The 15,246-nt window shown below is 42.2% G+C and overlaps 1 long non-coding RNA gene across 1 annotated transcript; it reads left to right on the top strand.

Moving 5' to 3' along the window:
• The first annotated feature begins 384 nt into the window (after nt 1–384).
• LOC140731992 (uncharacterized) lies at nt 385–13,674 on the top strand. Its single transcript, XR_012099957.1, has 3 exons — nt 385–600; nt 688–792; nt 10,051–13,674. It is a non-coding gene; the product is annotated as an uncharacterized lncRNA (long non-coding RNA).
• Nucleotides 13,675–15,246: the final 1,572 nt, after the last annotated feature.

Here is a 15,246-nt window from a genome sequence, read left to right as displayed (position 1 = left end):
GGTTTGAACAAAGAACATGTCCTCAACCAGAGTATAATCCCACCCCCATCTCAATATGAAGCACAGGTCGTTGTGTAAATTTAGTTATCACAAACTGAACAAAGCAAATGTTGATGTCCTAACGCTATGTTTTTTTCCCCAGAAGGTATAACTTTGAAATATTTTTGATTACGCTTCAAAAGCGAGAAATGCACAGATCTAATACGTCTGACTTTTATTTTCCAGCTCCTTGCCTAGCTGTCCCGCCCTTTACTCTGTCGCTGCCTTTCTTTGTAATTTCAATCCGAGGACTCACGATGTCACTGGGACACGTCCGGCCTCGGACGGGGCTCACGGCAGCTGTTGCTAGGCGCATGCGCAGCCCCGACATTCCCGCACCTCGAGGTTGCGCGCGCACGCAGCTGTTTTCACTCCAGCTGAAGACTTGCGACCTGAGGAGTGGCGGCAACTGGAATTTGCAAATATTGTCTCTCTTCATGAAAGGAAGACCATAAATTGTTAAGCATTTCACATTCTCTTTGATTGTCAATATAAAACCGTCTCAATAAAACTGCGTCGAGTTGTACTGTAGGTGTTAAAATAAACGAGGATTCAGTCAAGGTGAGCTGAAACGTTTGGAGGTGCTAATATATTTGTTACCTTTGCAAGGGTGTGTTAAGTGATTTGGTTTGTTTGCAATTTTAACAGAATGGCGGCTACGATCGAGGAAATGGTAAAATCCGTTGATTCCACTATAATAGTGGGGATTGAGATCAGCAACAACAGCAAACACTTTAACCTCACCTCCGCTGCGTGAGTATGGATCATTTGGTAGTTTAATGTGGTTATTCGCTCCATATCGCCTTTCTCACGTCGCAGGTTGCTTAGAAAGCAACATACGCAAGTTGCTGGAGGAACTTCAGGAGGGTCAAGTCTGTCGTGATGAAGGGTCTCGGCCCGAAACGTCGGCTGTTTATTCATTTCCACATTACAGTCGACGTTTCGCGCCGAGACCCGATATCCTTGAAGGATACCCGTCAACTCTTCTTTCTGTATCACCTGTTACTCGTTTTGGCCATAGGCTGAGTAAAATCGTCATACCTGGTGTGAATGGACAAGGGAGAACTTGATTTACTAAAATTAGTAGGAGTGGAGAGTGAACAGGTATGAGAGTTGGAAGACCCCCAATGCCATTCGGCTTTACAATTCAACCGCCAGGAGTAAGATATGTTAAAGTGCCGGGGTTAGGACTCAATGTATTTAAGTAAACTACTTAAGAACTTTTTAAAATGCTTTTTGAGAGGGTGATTTTAGATGCATATCATATTTTTACTGAGTTAAGTATTGTATGTAATTAGTTTTGCTACAATAAGTGTATGGGACATTGGAAAAAATGTTGAATTTCCCCATGGGGATGAATAAAGTATCTATCTATCTATCTAACTCGGGGCATTGCGGGGGAGGGAGGAGGGAATGGAAAAAGAAAAAAAAACTTGTAAAGCACAGAGTCTTAGAAATGTGCTTTTTTTCGAAGTTGTGCAACATATTTATAAGTTCATAAGTCTGATCAACAAAAGTATCTTGTGCCTGTAAAGACACGTTTGCTTATTGAAAGACAGCGCTGAATTAGGCCCGTCGGGCTCACTGAGTCATGCCACCCATCAGCCTCGGATTTAGCTCTGGCCTAGTTATGGAACAATTTACAATGACCGATTAACCAACCGTGTCTTTGGATTGTGGGCGGAAACTAGAGCATTCAGAGGAAACCCACGCCATCATGGGAAAAATGTACAAACTCCTTACAGGCTGAGGCAGGAATTGAACCTGTGTTGCCTGTACTGTAAAGTGTTGTGCCTTTATGCCAGTACATGCCACCCCACTGCTGATGGGAGGGGAAGCCCCTGAGAGGAACATGTTAATGTCATGGTTGACAAACAAAACAAGGTGTGCAGCAGGTGGTCTTTAAATGTTCAAAATGGTGACTGGGAGAACCCCTACAGCGCATCTTCAACATGAGCCTGGAGCAGAGAAGAGTACCCAGACAGTGGAAAACATCCTGTATTGTCCCGGTACCGAAGAAACCACAACCAAAGGAGTTGAATGACTTCAGACCTGTTGCCTTGACGTCGCACGTGATGAAGACCATGGAGCGGCTGATAATACAGAATCTGAGGCCACAAACCAGGCACGCCCGGGATCCTCTTCAGTTTGCGTATCAGGAGAAGGTGGGAGTGGAGGATGCTATCACGTATTTGCTGCACAAATCCCTCTCTCACCTGGATGGGGTCAGTGGTGCTGTGAGGATTACATTCCTGGACTTCTCTAGTGCCTTTAACACCATCCAGCCCAAGATCTTAAGGCACAAACTAACGGAGATGGGAGTAGACTCTCACATGGTGGATTGGATAGTGGACTACTTGACAGATAGACCTCAGTATGTGCGGTTGGGAGACTGTAGGTCTGACACGGTGGTCAGCAGCACAGGCGCGCCGCGGGGACCGTGCTCTCTCCGGTCCTGTTCACCCTGTACACATCAGACTTCCAGTATAACTCGGAGTCCTGCCATGTGCAGAAGTTCGCTGATGACACGGCCATAGTGGGGTGTGTCAGGAATGGACAGGAGGAAGAGTATAGGAAACTGATACAGGACTTTGTGATATGGTGCAACTCAAACTGCCTGCGTCTCAATATCACCAAGACCAAGGAGATGGTGGTGGACTTTAGGAGATCTAGGCCTCATATGGAGCCAGTGATCATTAATGGAGAATGTGTGGAGCAGGTTAAGACCTACAAGTATCTGGGAGTACAGTTAGACGAGAAGCTAGACTGGACTGCCAACACAGATGCCTTGTGCATTCAATGTCTGTAGTGAGATGCTGAAGATGTTCTATAGGTCAGTTGTGGAGAGCGCCCTCTTCTTTGTGGTGGCGTGTTGGGGAGGAAGCATTAAGAAGAGGGACGCCTCACGTCTTAATAAGCTGGTAAGGAAGGCGGGCTCTGTCGTGGGCAAAGTACTGGAGAGTATAACATCGGTAGCAGAGCGAAGGGCGCTGAGTAGGCTACGGTCAATCATGGAAAACCCTGAACATCCTCTACATAGCACCATCCAGAGACAGTTTCAGCGACAGGTTGCTATCGATGCAATGCTCCTCAGACAGGATGAAGAGATCAATACTCCCCAATGCCATTCGGCTTTACAATTCAACCGCCAGGAGTAAGATATGTTAAAGTGCCGGGGTTAGGACTCAATGTATTTAAGTAAACTACTTAAGAACTTTTTAAAAGCTATTTATTAATGCTTTTTGAGAAGGTGACTTTAGATGCATATCATATTTTTACTGAGTTAAGTATTGTATGTAATTAGTTTTGCTACAATAAGTGTATGGGACATTGGAAAAAATGTTGAATTTCCAAATGGGGATGAATAAAGTATCTATCTATCTATCTATCTGTATGAAACCATTTTATTTTCTGCAAAAGATGACAAACACACGATTTTCTTTGCAATAAAACATTTGGGTGATTAGAAGCCAGCAAGTTTTATTGGGCTGCTGTAGGAATATTTGAACATTTGTGCAAAGGGAGAGTTTCAATTTGACATTAGTGGTGCAGAATATTGCTAGAAGTATTTGGCAAATGACCAGTCTGATTCTTATGAAAACAAACTTCTATCCCAAGTAAAATGTCCTCTTTGTGACAATACCCACCCTTCGAGCTCAGTCTGTTACCACTTGGTAATTCAAAGACTGAGGAGTGATCTTCCTAAAACATTTAAGATGCTGAGGGAGCATGAGGAGTTTCCTCTTGTGGGAGAGTCTCAAACCAGAGGTACATTTCAACAAGGAGGCAGTCATTTAAAACTGGGGCGTGTAGGAGCCTTCTCTTACAGAGGACAGTGAATCTCTGGGATTCACTACCCCAGGGGGTTGAGAAGACTGCAACATTGGAGGTATTTTTTTTAAGTTGGAGATATATGTTTGAAAGATCTGCACATGATGTTTATGGGGAACTGGCACAAAGGCGGTCTGAGGTCCGGGGCAGACTAGCCATGTTGTTTTCAGTGGCAAAGCAGGTGTAAGTTGCCAAAAGTGTACCTTGTCTTCCTATTTATAAACTCAAGTGTTCAGGTAGATTTAATAAGTGTAATGATTTTCTTACCGTGTCACCTGGAAATGTACATAAACTAGAATGTCTACCACAAGTGTATGTAACACATTTCACCTTCAAATCACTTGAACATACTACCCCATGAATTTCTGCAACCAGCACATTATTCTCCACAATTTTCACCATCTTCAACAGGATCCTGCCACTAAGCACACCTTTCTCTATTCCTACCTCCTCCCTACCCTCCTCACTCTCTGGATTCTGCAGGGATCGCACTCTGTGACTCCCTTGTCCATGAGTCCCTCCTCACTAATCTTTCCTCCTGGCACATATCTCTGCAAACAGGACAAGTTCCACAGCTGCCCCTTCATCTCCTCCCTCGCTACTGTTCAGGGAGAAAAACAGTCCTTCCAAGTGAGACAACACTTCAGCTGTTTCCTATCAGGGTTCTAAGGTGCTTCTGGTGTGACCTCAATATTGGTGAGTCCCGACATAGATTGGGGGAAACACTATGTCTGCCACAAATGGTGGGATTTCCCGGTGGCCATCGATTTCAATTCTACTTCCCTTTTGCATTTGGACCATGGCCTCCTCTACTGTTATAATGAGGCCACTCTCAGATTGGAGGAGTAACACATATTCTGTCTGAGGAGCCTCCAACCTGATGGCTTGGAAATTGATTTCTCCAGCTTTCAATAATTTCTCACCCCTCAATTTTCCTCTTTATCAGTTTCTCATTTTGGATCCTGCTTCCCTTCTCCCCAGCTGTCTACTATCTCTCCTCTATTACCCCTCCTCCTCCCCTTTCTTCCATGGTTCTCTCCTATCAGAATCCTTCTCCTTCAGCCCTGTACCTCTTCCACCTATCACCTGCCAGCTTGTACTCCTTCCCCTCCTCTCCCCTTTTTATTTTGGCTTCTCTTTCCTTCCTTTTCAGTCCTGATGAAGGTTCACAGTCTGAAACAACACTCCTGATGAAAGGTTTCGGCCTGAAATGTCGTCAGTACCTCCTCGCATAGATGCTGTCTGGCCTGCTGAGTTCTGCCAGCATTTTGTGTTTTTATTTTTTTCTGAAACATCAACTGTTTATTTCCTTCCTGACTTGCTGAGTTCCTCCAGCAATTTGTGTGTTGCAGTGTGTTGTTTGTATGATTGGATTCTTATGACAAGTATTTTACAGGGATCAGTACCAAGACCAATGTTATATGAATAACCTGGCCATGGGTTTTTGAGGCATGATGAGTAAATTCACAGATGTCACTAAGATTGATAGAGTTGTTGACGGTGTATTTGAAGGGTATTGGGTGATATCGATGTGTTTGTGAAATGGCGGGTGGAGGTTAACCCTGATTAGTGTGAAGTGATACATTTTGGAAGGCTAGGTCATACATCATGGAATGGAGCATTGCAGAATTGATGTGCAAGTTCGATGACCCATGAAGGTGATGGGATCCTGGCCTTCATTACTTGTGATATTGAATATGAGAGCAGGGAGGTTATATTCCACTTTTATTAAACTTTGGTCATATCCCACCAGGACTATTCTATGCCGTTGTGGTCACCAAACTACAGGAAGAATACAATGGTGCTGGAGAGGCTGCAGAAGAGACTCTCCAGGATGTTGCCCCGGGGATGGAGTGTTTTAGTTATGAGAAGAAATTGTAATAGTTTAGTCTGTTTTCCCTGGAATAGAGGAGTTAAAAAGAAGACACTCTGGCTCCCCTCTTCTCTTTTTGTTCTAACCTGCCTATTACCTCCTTCGAGGGTCCCTCCTGCTTCCCTTTCTCTCATGGTCCACTCTCCTTGCCTATCAGATTCCTCCTCCTTCAGCCCTTTACCTTTTCCACCAATCATCTCCAGCTTCTCATTTCATCCCCATTACTCCACCCACCTGACCTCACTTGTCACCTTCTAGCTTGTACTGTATTCCTTCCCTCCCCCACCTTCTTATTCTGGCTTCATCTCCCTTCCTTCCCCTCTCCTGATGACGGGTCTCAGGCTGAAGTGTCGACTGCTTATTCCTCTCCATAGTCGCTGCCCGACCTGCTGAGTTCCTCCAGCATTTTGTGTGTGTTTCTAAAAGTGGACGTCATTGAGGAATATAGAACTGTGAGGGTGGCAGACCAGGTTGTGTGCAGGAGTTGTATAAAATTGAAGGACATAGATCCAGTTTAAGACATAAGAGGTTTAGAAGGAATCCGAGGGGGACTTTTATGCTCAGAGGACCTGGAATGCATTGTGAGACAGAGTGGTGGAATTACTAACATTTATGGGGATGTCTAGACAAGTACTTGAATGACTTTGGCTTAGAAGACTGCAGGCCAGGTGGATGGTATAAATATGGAAGGGTGCCCATGAGGTAGTGTGGATGTAGTGGGCCAAATGGCAAGTTTGCATTCACCTCTTTGTTCATGTCTTGGTCAAATTTAGCAAGTACCTTGTTTGCTATGGTGGTTTGTTTATGATATTAACTGCTACCATTGAAGAATTCCCTGCTCCTCCTGAGTGGCATCTACTTGGTAAAGGCACGTGGATCTTGAAGATGTCTTCTGAAGTAATGCAGTCTTCCCTCAAAGCTGCACTAGAGAGTGGACCTACATTCTGTACTCGTAGTGTTTGAACCTTGAAATTGGAATGACATGACGGAAAACCTCAGTCTGTCCGTTGCTTGTTAGGATGAGTGGATTCTAATAGGAATTGTTTTGCAACTAAAGAATAGGAGTCCTGCTGTCATTTCAACCTTTGCCTGACCTTTTTACTTTGTCAAGTTGACTGATTTATCTCAGTGGCTCTGTGGAATGAGGTGAACTAAATGTATTGAAATGAGAGATCTTTCTGCTTGTTATTACACTGAAGTATGCATTTACCTCAGTGAGAGTTCAAGGGAGCCAGAACATGAAATGTATTTTTAAATAATTAGCCAAAACTCTCGAGGCTACTCAGAGAAGCTCACAGCACAGAAGGAGTCCATTCAGCCACTGTGTCTACGCTGGTAAAATAATTATTTTAGGTTATCTGCACTTCCAATTTTTTGGTCCATAACCATGAAGTTGTTTGTTGAGGTGCTTCTTGACTGTTATAAGAGTTTCCATCATCACACACCCTTCTTCAGCTATGTGCCAGACTATCCCCAGTCAAATAATGTTTCTGTATCAATGCCAATCTAATTGTCCCAACAGCTAACTTTCTTCTGAACTTCTAATGACTTGCATCTCCCATAGGTTGTCCAAATTAATAATAACTTTCTTTACATAGTACCTTCAATACATTAAGATGCGGGCTCAAAATGCTTTACATAGATCATAAAGAAAAACCAATACAGTTATAAAAAATGAGACAAAACTAAAAATCATAAGTAAAGTCAAATGTTGTATAGAATAAAATGTAATCAGATGTACTAAATTATATTGTCACAAGGGGGTATTGGGGAGTGGACCCAAATGCAGGACACTGGCGCTGAAGTACTGTGAATAAGACTGTTTATTAAGCATACTAGGGAAGCCGAGGAGTGACGACAAGATAACAACAGGGATGTAGACGTAGGAAACAACCTGGGCTAGGATTTGGGACTTGGACTTGACTGAGAACTTGGGTCTTGGCAGGGAGTAGGGACTTGGGTCTTGACTTGGCTCTTGACCTGGAACCCGGGCTCAAGCTCAGACTCAGACTTGACTGGACTTGGACTCTTCTTGGACACAGAGCAGGAACTTGACCATGGACTCAGGACACAGGGCCAGGACCCTTCCTGGACGCAGGACACAGAGGCAGCCTGGAGTCCCTGATACTCAGTAGCTCTGATAATGGTCCAGACCTACTGCACTGGCTGAGGTCACGTATTTCTGGTAATGAGCTTCTTGGTGTGGGCTTCTGATGCCGAGCTTCTTGGTGTGGGTTTCTGACGGGGACGGTCCAGCAAAGGAATAGCTGAACTCCTGAGCTATTTATGTTGCAACCCCGAAATGAAGATCAGCTGCCTCAATTAAGACTCACAATAGAACAAGGGAAAACAAAAACAACCGGAATACGGAATCCACGGACCGGACAGTGAACTGGAATGCGGACTTCACGGACTAGACCGTGATATATATAAATGTAATCAGCTTCAACAGGTATTGAGTAATGCTATAAGTAGGCCAAATTTTTTTAAAAATAATGTTTTTAGAATTGTTCCATAGTACCAGTAGCAGTATCCCAGTTCTCAGTCGGTAGAACTTTCAAATTTTTGGTGCTGAAGAGCAAAAGGCCCTGTCACCAGTTCTTATATGCTAGACCTTAGGATCACAAAGCAAACCCCAGAGTTTGTGGACCTAAGATTACGATTAGTGATGTAAGAGGATTGACACTCCAAAATATACAGAGGAACTAGATTATTCAGGGCCTTACAAACAATTACGAGAATTTTAAAACTGATCCCAGAGGACACGGGCATCCAGTGTAATGATGCCAATACCGGTGACATTATATACAGCTCAGTTATGTCTCCCCTTGGACTCTTTTGTTCCAAAGAAAACAAATATATTTTATCCTCCTGAAAAAGACTATTCTGTAAATTGCTGATTGTGCTGTCACACTTTTCCTGCGGTATAGTGATCAGAAAGAATTTCAGTACACTCGCTGTCCCGTAACTAATATTTTGTACATTTCTTGTATGATCTCCCCACTTTTGTATTCTGAGCCTTAGACAGTAAAGGTGAGTATCTGCTATGCTATCTTACCCTGCTGTCTTGGTTACAGTATGCACTTTATGCTCTCTGTCATTCTGTCTCACAGAGTCCCTATTTGTTCCATATCCTCTGGCCGTGTTACTCTTCCCCAAACACATGGACTTGTATTTCTGAATAATCTTTTGCTAATTTTGAGTCCCCAAGCTGTCAATTAGAATCCTCCTGCAGCTTTGAATTTTCACAGAATTGTTGATGGAGAATCAGCACGATTTATTAATGACAAATTATATTTGACTAAACTGATTAGACTTTTCCCCCATTGGTCCCTTTACTTTTTCTCCCTCTATATTTGGTTTGTTTCTATTCCTAACATGTCAATTTACCTCTGTACCAGTTTGTTCTCAATTAATTGTTACTTTGCCAGCTTTGGTCTGCAGCCAACACAGGCAATTCCTCTTCTCCCAACTTCCCCCTACTCCTGCTGCAGCTTAATTCACGCCTGTCTTCTCACTTTCCCAGTTTGAATGAAGGATCTTTGACCCAAAATGTCGACTCTGCTTCCCTCCTCTGACCTGCAGAGTGCTTCCAGCATTCTTTGTTAACTTCAGGAGGAGTTTTTATGCAGGTTGCGAATGGTGCAGAATGGGTAAGCAGATCAGAGGACATACAGTATTTAAACCTTCAATGAGAAGAGTCAAGGAGATGTGTGAGGAATTTTTTTTCTTCTGTTGAGTCCTAATGGTCTGAACACCCTACCTGAATTAATCAATCAGGGCTTTCAATGGAAGTTGGGTAAAGGTTGTGGTTGAAGAATCATAGAGCAATGAAAAAGGATTTTTGGCCCACCAAGTCTGTGCCAACTAACAAGCACTCATTTACATTATACCTACGCTGGTTTCATTTTATTTTTCCCACTTTGGATAGAATATGCAGGGATTTGGGGAGTAGCACGGGATGCGGACAGCAGGATTGTTTGACCAGTATTTCTCATAGTTTGGGAGGCTGCTCTGTTCATAAAATGCCTATCCTGCTAAATTGAATACACAAGATCATATTGTTTTATTTCTATTTTTATATCTGTTTTCTATTGTTTTAATTTCCAAGATCGGTCTGTCACCAAATTGGTTGCAATGTTTCTTTGCATTCTAATATCCAGCTTTTTTATAGCTTTGGATCTTGCAAGATAGTAAATGCTTAATAATTTACTTAGAGAAGCTGTAAAGTAACTCTATCAGATTTTAAAGTTTACAAGGCTGTAATGCTTATGTTGATATTACAGAGGTGACATCCTGTTTTACAGAACATATGCTGATTGTGGTGTGGTACAGAGTCCACCGCCGCCAACTGTACAGAAGAACACGAAAGGAACGTGTGTGTTGATCAAAACCCCTTTCTCACTCTATGGCATTGCTGGTGTCCTCAGCTATGACTTCGGCAGTCAGCAGATCTCCCTTCTGTTTTCCAACCCCTTTGATAGTATTAGCTATGACACTCTATTCGCCCTGTACGTTCCTGAAATTAAAGCTACAACCGACCGAGATCTGTATACAAGGATGTACTCACAGCTCCATGAATCTGACTGCTTTACAAAAGCTGCTGTCGGGAGAGGAAACACAGCACTGCGCTTGGCCAAAGGGGGGATTGAGGCTTCAGCCACCATGTCAAATGTGAATCACAAAGCTATACTCAAGCTGGAGATTCATGATCATTCCTCTTCTCCTTACAAGCCTAATTAAGAATATTTTTTTTGTTCCAAAACCATCTCAAAATTCAGTCTACGAACAACCTGCTGGAGCAACTCAGCCAATCGAGCAGCATCGGTTGGGGTTAAGGAATTACAAACAACTTGGAGCGGGGTTTCAGTTTATTTTTCCCCTATAGATGCTGCTTGCCCTGTTGAGTTCCTCCAGCAAAGTGCCACTTCTCAAATTCCAGCCTCTGCACTCATTTACCTCTCTAAATTCAGTCACGTGCTATATTAGAGCAACATTTGATTCTAACGTTAGTAGTAATCAGTTATTGAAAATAATCAAACCTGATCCTACTGTGACCCATTTGTGGTATTTCAAAAAGACACTTGTGAAATGGGTGTAACTGCCATCTATTTTGATGTAAAGTGCTTTAATATGTTCATTTACTGTACAGCTTTAGGGCTTCTTAACTGCGAGGAAATTTGTCTAGTGCTTTTAAATAACATGTCTTTTAAAATTTTTTAACCTAATTGTACAAGCAAAATAGCTTGAACCAAATTAAAAACTTGTTCTGGCAGGCAATGACACATTCCAGCCCTCTGCTACCTATTGGCCACAGAGCACCTCCAGCATGCCACCATGAAGTGCCTTTTTAGAAGCTTTGGTTTGGATCCTTTTATGTTCCCTCATATTGCCCTAAAAATACATTGAAAATGTAGTTATAGTTGATTGAAACCTTTTGATTTATTAGAAGAAGTTTTGAATGCTTGGTGTAGAAAGGAAGATCAAGATACCATTGCCCTAATTTTCCCTAATAGCACCTTATATGTTCCAATCTCTGATTTTGTGTTATTGCTCCGGTGAAATGCTCTTGCTAATTTTTCCTCCATTGCTGTTACTTGTGACATTAGGTTGGGAATGGGGGGACAGGGGGAACAAGAATAGTTAAGTACAAAATGAGATGGCCCAACACAAAAGGTGGTTAAAAAGTCAAGTTTAGAAGAAATAATGGTTATAGCACAATGTCAGTATATAAACAGGGTGGCATGAATAGCTCAAACAGCGATTCAGCGATTGATGGCCCTTCATCAGACTGGGAAAGTGAGGAAATAAGCATGCTAAAGAGGAAGAGGCTGGATAGAGCAGAAGGAATGGCTGATAGCATGAAGATCACAGTAGTCTATGATAGTCTAATATAATAATATTAGTTGAGGGAAGTGCTTGTAAATCGTAGTCGATCTGCCTGAAAGAGTGTAGAACAAGCAGTAGAGAGTGATGAATAAAAATGCATGACAACATGCTGGAACTGATATTCAGAATCAAGTTTAATATCACTGGCATGTTTTGGGAAATTTGTTGATTTTTCTGGCAGCAGTGCAATCCAAAAATGATAAATATAGAAAAGAAACCAGAATTACAGTAAGTATTTTAAATTAAATAGTTAAGTTTGAAAAAAAAAGGATAGGTATATGGACAGGAAAGGAATGGAGTGTTATGGGCTGAGGGGAGGTCGGTGGGACTAGGTGAAAGTAAGCGTTTAGCACGGACTAGAAGGGCCGAGATGGCCTGTTTCTGTGCTGTAATTGTTATATGGTTATACCAACTATATATCTCTTGTATTGATGGGAAGCAATTTGTCCTTGGATTAATGTGAAAGTTACAACATAAATTAGTCAGATTTCAATTTAACTCCAGGCTGGTGGTGGAAGAATCCCTTTGTTAGATTTGATATCTTCTGAGTTGGCAGTGACTGAAGGGGAACATTGAACATTACAGCAATGTAAAAGTCCTTCAGCCCACAATGATGTGCTGACCTTTTAACCGACTCCAAGGTCAATCTAACCCTTCCCTCCCTCCCATATAGCCCTTCGTTTTTCATTCATCCATGTTCCTATCTAAATGCCCCTAATACATCTGCCTCTACCACCAGCCCTGGCAACGCTTTCCACACACCGACCCACTCTCATGGTGAAAAACCTATCTCTGACATCTCCCCTATATTTTACTCCAATCCCCTTAAAATTATGCCCCCTCATATAAGCCTGGAGAAAAGACTCTGGTTGTCCACTATGCCTCTTATCATCTTGTACACCTCTATCAAGTGACTTCCATCTTCCTTCGCTCCAAGATCTTCGCTCCAAGATCTTCCTTCGCTCCAAGATCTTCCTTCGTTCCTACGACCTTTTCTCGTAAGACATGCTCCTCAATCCAGGCAGCATCCTGTAAATCTCCTCTGCTCTCTCTCTAAAGCTTCCACTTTATGTGAACTTTGTGTGAAATCACATGTTGGCTGAAACCTTCAGAGAAGTTCATAAAATTACCTATTTTTGTTTGGAGGAACATTTGTTGACAGTAAAAATTGCAGCTTTAGGGAATCCTCATACACTGCAATCTTTCCAGGATGCTGTTTGTGTGAAATAGACACCATATTAATTGCAAATTATCACATTAACCACAAGAGTCACACTTGTGTAATATAACAGCCTGAGAAAAGAACATGGTCTCATGACTTTACAATTTAAAACAAACTGTTCACTGGGAGCATGTATTAGAAATTGGCAGATATTGTCCAATGCATTGTTGCAAGTCAGATGAATTTTTATTAATGACTTAGTAATGAGACATCCAGTTTATTGCTTTTGATTAGAAGTATCTATACTGGATAGAGAATTTTTTGTCTGTTCTGTCTATTTGTTTTAGCTTGGAAAACAGGGAAAATTAAAGTCAGATCAACAATATCATAATACAAAACCAATCATCGTAGTTCTACAGTAACGTTATTGTGTACACAGTAGAACAGGAAAACTCAAAGAATGTTATGTGAACGACTTCAAATACTTGTTTTGCCAGAGTCACGTCAAAGGGTGAATTTTGAGCTTTGCATGTTGTATTCAGTACACGTATATAAAGTTAAAACTGAATAGAAAAAGCATACCTATATTCTTATATTAGCGACTGACTGGTCATGTCATAATGGAGCTAGAGGATAACTGCCATCTTCAGTTACTGGTGTCCTCTTCCATCCGATTCTACACTGGCTCCAGTCAACATGGAAATGGGGAAAATATCCATTTATCCAGCAGCTGCTACCAAGGGCTTAAATCTTGTGCTCCTTGTTAAGAATACATTTTAAACTTTAATCTTTATGATGAAAACATATATTGAATTCCAGTTCATCTGTCCTTTATAAAATGTATTGCCATTATTGCAATAAAGATGGAATTGGATTGAAACTTGTATTGAGTGGTGAATTGACTAAATAATTATGACTATGCTGATTAATCAAAGAATATTAACACTTCTGCTGTTATTATGTAGCTTATTTATGTCTGTCTAAGTACAATGACTTAGCGACAGGTAGTTGTCATTAGATAGTTGGGGTGTGACCAATTAATTGAAAAAAGATTTATTTTTGTGCATCAATCTGTCTCAATGAAAGAACGGATTTCAACAAAGTACCCCATTGAACAGCATAACATTGTCAAACTGATGTATATTGATAAAATGAGGGCCACCTGGCTGGTTATTTTAGTTAACAACCGTCAGCAGACACCGGAAGATGTGATTGCAGTAAACGGGTATTTGGAGAGAACACGGAAAGTGGAATGATTTTTTGCACCAAAGCCTGTTTGAAACTGAAGTTCTACTTACAGATACCTGCTGTTTTTCTTTGATAATGCTGACATGTCTATGATCTTGATGTATGTTATTGCTTTGACAAACTGTAATGAGTTGTACTGTTGAAGTTCGTGCAATAAAATGATTCTATCTGGATTAGTGTTTTGTCAAAATCATTGATTTGCACTGACAAGAATAACATTTTATGGCATGTAACAGGGGTGACCCCTTAGTAATAATGATCAGTTAGGCTGAGAGAGAATCTGCACTTACTGACAAGTACCTTTATTGAATCAGTTCACAAGCATGTTGCTTCGGGCAGATGGGGTTGGCAGCTCGTCAAGGAGAAGGAAAACTGATCGCAAACCTCCGCTGCCCAGTCATGGGGAAGGTTCGGGAGTGACCCCTGAGGGGATAAAATCCGGAGCTGGAGCCCCTAAGGCAGGCAGTGCTACGTTGAATCCAGCGCTGACTAGCAACTACCGCGACACCGCTGGTGCCAAGCCGTCTCTGCTGTTCGTTTGGGCTCATCAGTTGCATGGGGAGGGGGAGCCTGCTACATGGGCAACAGCTTTCTCTCCAAATCGTACTGCCCTGGCTTGCGTATCACGTAGAGTCAACTGGCACGTAAAATCCATGGTTGACCCGGACCAATGGAGGGGCTCAGACAAAAGAGAATATGTTTTTAAAGTTTCTGTACTTGGTTTGAACAAAGAACATGTCCTCAACCAGAGTATAATCCCACCCCCATCTCAATATGAAGCACAGGTCGTTGTGTAAATTTAGTTATCACAAATTGAACAAAGCAAATGTTGATGTCCTAACGCTATGTTTTTTTTCCCCAGAAGGTATAACTTTGAAATATTTTTGATTACGCTTCAAAAGCGAGAAATGCACAGATCTAATACGTCTGACTTTTATTTTCCAGCTCCTTGCCTAGCTGTCCCGCCCTTTACTCTGTCGCTGCCTTTCTTTGTCATTTCAATCCAAGGACTCACGATGTCACTGGGACACGTCCGGCCTCGGACGGGGCTCACGGCAGCTGTTGCCAGGCGCATGCGCAGCCCCGACATGCCCGCACCTCGAGGTTGCGCGCGCACGCAGCTGTTTTCACTCCAGCTGAAGACTTGCGACCTGAGGAGTGGCGGCAACTGGAATTTGCAAATATTGTCTCTCTTCATGAAAGG

The sequence above is a fragment of the Hemitrygon akajei genome, chromosome 8 (genome assembly GCF_048418815.1).
Source record: "Hemitrygon akajei chromosome 8, sHemAka1.3, whole genome shotgun sequence".
NCBI lineage: Eukaryota > Metazoa > Chordata > Chondrichthyes > Myliobatiformes > Dasyatidae > Hemitrygon > Hemitrygon akajei.
This window is presented reverse-complemented; position numbering and strand designations above follow the sequence as displayed.